Genomic DNA, 6,191 nt, shown 5'->3' on the forward strand with positions numbered 1-6,191 from the left:
AAGGCGATTGAGTAGAGCGGGACTTTGATCTTGCACATTAAAGAGAGGAAAGAAAGCTATCAGGCGGTATGCAAGAAAGGGGATTTTGATCCCGTGATAAGGAGACAAGACTAAAGCTTTAGGCTGGTGACAAGTTAAGAACATAAGATGGGGAATAACTCTGCAAAGAACATAGAGTTACCCAAAGGAACAACACTTAAAGTTACCGGTGAAAGTGGAAAACACTGGAGAGCGTTTGCAGCGTGGCTAACGGAGTCACAAAGTGAGACAGGACGTAAGCGATTCGATTCAGAGGGAATCTTGAACCAACGGGAAAAGAACACAGAGTTAATGAGCCAGGAGAAGGGCTGTTTGTAGAGTTACCTATTTGGATGTATTTGTGAATACAATGTGGTGGGGAAGGTTGAGTTTTGTGTTAGACGTAAGATGAGTGTTCCAACCTGGAACTTGTATGTGTGGAACAACTTGTATGTTTGTGTGGAGATAATGATTGGTCATCATCGTTAATGTGAAGACTTTGGACGAGGTGAATTGCGCACACTAAATCCGGAGGAAGGACGATGATGACCGATTCTGCACGTGTTGTTAATTCAGTGATGGGAAAATGTCATTTTGAGAGTGTGTGTGTGTGTGTGTGTGTGTGTGTGTGTGTGTGTGTGTGTGTGTGTGTGTGTGTGTGTGTGTGTGTGTGTGTGTGTGTGTGTGTGTGTGTGTGTGTGTGTGTGTGTGTGTGTGTGTGTGTGTGTGTGTGTGAGTGAACTCGATAGAATTGAATAATTAAAACCACTTCAGCAGACAGTTTGGGGATTATGTGTGAGAATTTCCTACAGTACTCGTGCTGTGTGTGGGATGTCAAATGGACCAACGTTCGGGTTTCTCATGGTCCGATAAACTCTGTATGCTGTTTTGGCTTTGAACACTGTACGTGATAAATGGATGGTCTCCACGGAGCATCATTTTGATTTCAAATTCAAATTCAGTTCTGTTTCCACTTTGTATGTTTCGTAAGGCTGATCGACGTTACAGGTTCGTTTTAACGTCAGTTTCAATTCTGGTTTCATTGTTGGGGTCATTAAGCATGTTTTATACTTGATTTTCGTAAATCTGAAGAAAAAAAAACTTATTTTATGGGGTTTTGCAGTCACGTGACGTGCCGTCGGATTTAACAGGCGCGCCGAAAGCACGAAATCGTCCCATCGAAGGACAGCTTATCGTGAGGGTTTACGAGATGGATTAGCACATGTTACAAAGTTTGGAGACGCCCTTCATAGGATTCTGTAAAATTCCGATTTAAAACGAACGTATTTGAGATGTCGTCAAATATTTGTTACGCGAGTTTGATCGTAAAAACCAACGCGCTGAGAAAGACGTATTGCTCATGTGAGTGCGTGATGACGTAATCACGCATGGGCCCAGCGCGCTTTGTCAAACTTGAAAGTGCAATTAACACCCTGCTGTGAATGTGCCTGCTTGTCGGAGAATGTACGAGAATTTCTCGAGGCGGCTGATTTTGAATATGGTGGACAAACTAGATTTTAAAGAGATAGCTTTGTGGTAAAATTAATTAATAAGGACATTAACGTTGACGTTTCAAAGCATCGCTCGATTTTTGTTTCGGGGCGAGTGCACGCGCTATCGAAACATGGAAGCGACAATGCTTTGAAACAAAACTGTAATATATATGTTTGTTCCGGTTGTTGTTGTTGTTGTTGATTGGGCTTCGTGACCAGAGAAAAAAAAAAAAAAAAAGACGCGGAAGAGGCGCAGGACCGAGGATTTAGGATGGATGGAAAGGGGGATTTTAAATGCTTTGAACAAGGAAGGGATTTTATTTAATGTGGGTTTATCTTTTAGCCGCGTCTCGCGTCGCGAATGCCGGCTCTAAGAGAGCTCCGCGTTGTTCTTCTTCTTCTGGTGAAGACAAAACCTTTAGGACGTGGCTCTTGGACACATTTGTCTTTGTTTACATGTCAGACATCCAAGAACAAGGACAAGGACGTTTGGTAGGCTACGCAAGAAGCGGACAGAAAAGCATGTCTGTTGTCTTTATATGAGCCTCTATCTGTCAGGATAAATTCATTGGATTTGGGAAGCATAAGCGGAATTAAAGGGATGTAGAGGAATGGTTGCTTAGCAACGACATCGATCTGGAAGGAATGGAATTGGCTTTGCACTGCACTCACTGTCTACTACGATGAAACAGGGCAGGATTATGAATACGTGGCCAAAGCACATAGAGATTACACCGTCAAACGCTCTCTGATGACAACCAACCGATGGATCGGGAAGGAAGGAGCGGCAGTGGAGGTGAAACAAGTTGCCAGAGAGCGCGAACTAATGAAGCACAGAGAAGGACTAACACCGCACATCTCAATGGCAGTTAGTAACAGACAGAGTGCAGGGGAGTTAGGAAGAATGGTGAACAGATTGAGATGCGCCCCAGAACCACAAGATGGAGCAACGAACACCAGAACACTTTACAGGCCGTCAGACAAGGAGATGGATGGAAGGTATGCTTGCCTGATCAAAATCTACAGTAGTGTACAGTAAGGTCTCTGGCCTTCACGTCCACTCACCATGCACCCAGAGCAACTTCCAGTCCTGCAAGCTCTAGTCATGGTGGGAGCCTCGTACGGAGGTATCATTTAAAAATAATCTTTTGCACAAATACTTGTCATTATGTTGCAGTTGACTGCAGTGTTCAGTGCAGTGGCATGCTGTAAACCTTGTAGTAACGGAGACAGTGACAGAACCTTTGACGACACAACATGCAACTCCTGGTACTGACACTACTCCTTTGTGGGGGGGGAGGGACCTATCACTAGGCAACACACTAACACACTCAAGCCAAAGAAACCGTATACACCTCCGTGGCAAAGGGGGACGTCAGAAAATGCAGAAAAGACAGAAGTGGCTTGGCAGAACAAAACGCAAGACAAAACCCAGCGGGGGCACTTTGCACAAATAGGATTCATATGGGGTCAACACGCATCTCTAATTACCCAAGTTCCATGGGCCCCTAAAGAACCCTTTTGGAGTACAGTTGTGAAATCTTGTGAAAATACAGTAACCTCCCGGAGAAGAACACATTTCACTTATAGATGTTTTCACCTATAAGGCTTGAAGCTCTCACTAGCGATCGAGTGGAACGCAAGGAGGGTTACGCAGGGTGGAGATCTATATTTCATGACTGGGGAGACTGGTTACTGCGCCTGGTAGGGGCAGCAATCCTAATCGTCGTGGGAATCATTTTTGGAGTATTTCTGATCAAATGTCTCATTTCCATTTGTCTAAAGAAATGCTGTGAAGCCTCACCCCTCACCCAGGCCATCATAATAATTAACAGCGAACTCATGGAGGAAGACCCCGAGGACCTCTGTATGGGGCCACAACCAGACCCGACCCCCCACCAGCTGAGGAGCCAACAAGGTGTTCTGGCGGAGGGGCGCCCTGGGGAAGACTCTTCCAGGTATTACTGATTACTCAACGAACTTTCAAGTGAAAAGGTAAGCCAAACATGGACTCACGCATCTCACTACACACGAAGATACAGGAAGTTGTAACAAGAAAGAAAGGAAATCTACAAGTAAAATGCTGATGGAGGTTTATGATAGATGTGGCAGTGTTTTGACTAGCATATGCATAATCGTGGAAAATGGACAATACCAGATAGTGAAGGCATGTATGGAAAATACTTGTATGACCCTTATATGTAAATATGCATCTCATGAGACTTTTTGTCTTCAAGCGCAAGTTGAGAAAGGAGCTTACACCATGCCTTGAGCGCTCACAGTGCTGCTCACCCATTAATACATTTGCATATTGTAAATATTATTGTTGTAATTAGTGTCAAGTATAATTGCCTAAATAATAATGTTGCTGTTAATATTGTATAGACTTGTAGTGCCTTTAATATTGTGTGGACTTATATTACTGATGGTTTTCAAGGTAATTGCCCAAAAGGCCATTGGAAAGTGTTTTTCAGGATGGACAACAAAGCCCAGTACCCAGCTAGTACAGACGGAGATGGCCCCGGTGAACACCGCTGGACTGCTGCCATCCTCAAACCTCCCTGCACTTACACCTACCCCCCCTTACCCAATACTATGTACCCCACCCATGTCACCCCCAACCCACGAACAATGAAACATATTGTAACCTTGCAGTAGTCGCCGATCCATTACTTTGGCTTCCTCCGAGTGATGAACAATTGCTTCAACTCACATTGGACGAATGTCTTTCGTTGCTTGCACCAATTGAAGGGCTAGGTAGAAATACCATTTGATTTGCCTTGTTGGTAATTGCTGGCAGGTTGTGCCTTCATTATACTCTGGCTTGTAGTTTATCAAATATTCTTTTGCTTTGTTCATAAAGAACATTACATTTATATACTTTAACACTGCCTTACTTGTTGTTCATGAAGTCCATTAAGCGGCAATATATATATATATATATATATATATATATATATATATATATATATATATATATATATATATATATATATATATATATAATCAAATATTTAATGGAACGTATATTCCTGTATAACTTCATTCTTGTTTAGCCATGAGCAATTCTTGTACGAACAGCTTTTGGGAGTGCTTGGCTTCCTTATATTCTATGTTTAAATGTTGCGATATTTCCCGATTTCCCTTGTTGAAGACTTGGGGTGTTAGTGGACCGGTTGGAAAGTGGGTAGGAACCCCCTTTTGGGCTAGGGGGCGCAGCTGGAACTCCCGATCGTTTTGGACCATCTGGAGCTAAACCTAAGGATGGCCACCCACTGGAGGTTGCTGTCTGCTGACCTGCCGGCCTGCGGATGCTCCTTTTCTTCATTTGTAGTTTCTTTTGCAAATGTTTCAAAGAAACAAGAGGAGGGAAATGTCGGGGATTGTATGTACTCTAACAGCAACCAAACATGTCTACTAGTGTTTGGTTAAAACTCTTGAGTTTCAATTGGAAAGAGGAAAGGATAAATCTTCCCATTAGTTTATCTGTGCACTGTCAAGAAACTTGTTTTGACATTGTTACAACACAGCTGGCCTTGTCGACCGTTTGAATGACCTTGCTAATCGGGCAGCTGAGCTACCTGGAATCTGTTGGACTACTGCCCAGAACTGTTAAGGCCTAAACAACATGTAGGAGGCTACCTTTTAAAATTCCTTAAGGAATCAAGGGTGTTGTTTCTGCACTTTCTGTGCTCTCTTATCAGCAGTACTGACAGGAGAATGCAATAAATTAATGGATGGTAATAAATCCTCTTTGACACACAGTCATTCAAAGGTCGCAGTAAACTGAATATAAGGCAGTGCCGAAAGACAGCTCACCAGAGGATTAGGCTGGGTGGACTATTGTGTTCAAAGCCTGTTGTCTCCATATGCATATGTCTGATGTGAAATAAAACCTTCTCTCCCAAGATCGGTGATGAACAAAGCTTGACCTTAATCGCTGTGGACCTCACCTGGATCTCGACATATGTATATATGTATATATGTATATATGTATATATATATGTATATATATATATGTATGTATATATGTATGTATGTATATATGTATATATGTATATATGTATATATGTATATACGTATATATATATATATATATATATATATATATATATATATGTATATATATGTATATATATATATATATATATATATATATATATATATATGTATATATATATATGTATATATATATATATATATATGTATATATATATGTATATATATGTATATATATATATATATATATATATATATATATATATATATATATATATATATATATACATACATACACAAATGTATTGTGGTTCTGGAAACCGCATCCTCCAACACCAATAGCAGCCAACATACAGTGGTCCCCAGTTAGTCATTTCATTAATGTGCGTTCAGATAGTCCCTTCCTTCTGGTCTAGTGGGTTGAACAGACAGTGCGTTGTGTAAATCTCATAGTTAGGTCTGATTAAATCTCTGAACTTCATTCCTTCTCTGCCCTTTTCTCCAGTGTTGAGGTAAATCCAAGCAAGGGGTCCTCGCGTGAGCCAGCAGGCGCTATGCTTGGACACCCATCAGTAAAAACCACATCCACGCCCTTTGCGTAAGAATGCGTCCTCACAGAACACCAAGGGCAGCAGTAGAAGCCAACAATAAATGCCAGCACTGCACAGAACGTGTGCCACG

General features: G+C 41.7%; 1 long non-coding RNA gene across 1 annotated transcript; it reads left to right on the top strand.

Moving 5' to 3' along the window:
• Window positions 1-81: 81 nt before the first annotated feature.
• On the top strand, window positions 82-5,419 carry LOC147034654 (uncharacterized). Its single transcript, XR_015059627.1, has 2 exons — window positions 82-3,469; window positions 3,749-5,419. It is a non-coding gene; the product is annotated as an uncharacterized LOC147034654 (long non-coding RNA).
• Window positions 5,420-6,191: the final 772 nt, after the last annotated feature.

The sequence above is a fragment of the Eptatretus burgeri genome, chromosome 1, assembly GCF_056783735.1.
Source record: "Eptatretus burgeri isolate ZD-2024b chromosome 1, Ebu_testis_v1, whole genome shotgun sequence".
Classification (NCBI taxonomy): domain Eukaryota; kingdom Metazoa; phylum Chordata; class Myxini; order Myxiniformes; family Myxinidae; genus Eptatretus; species Eptatretus burgeri.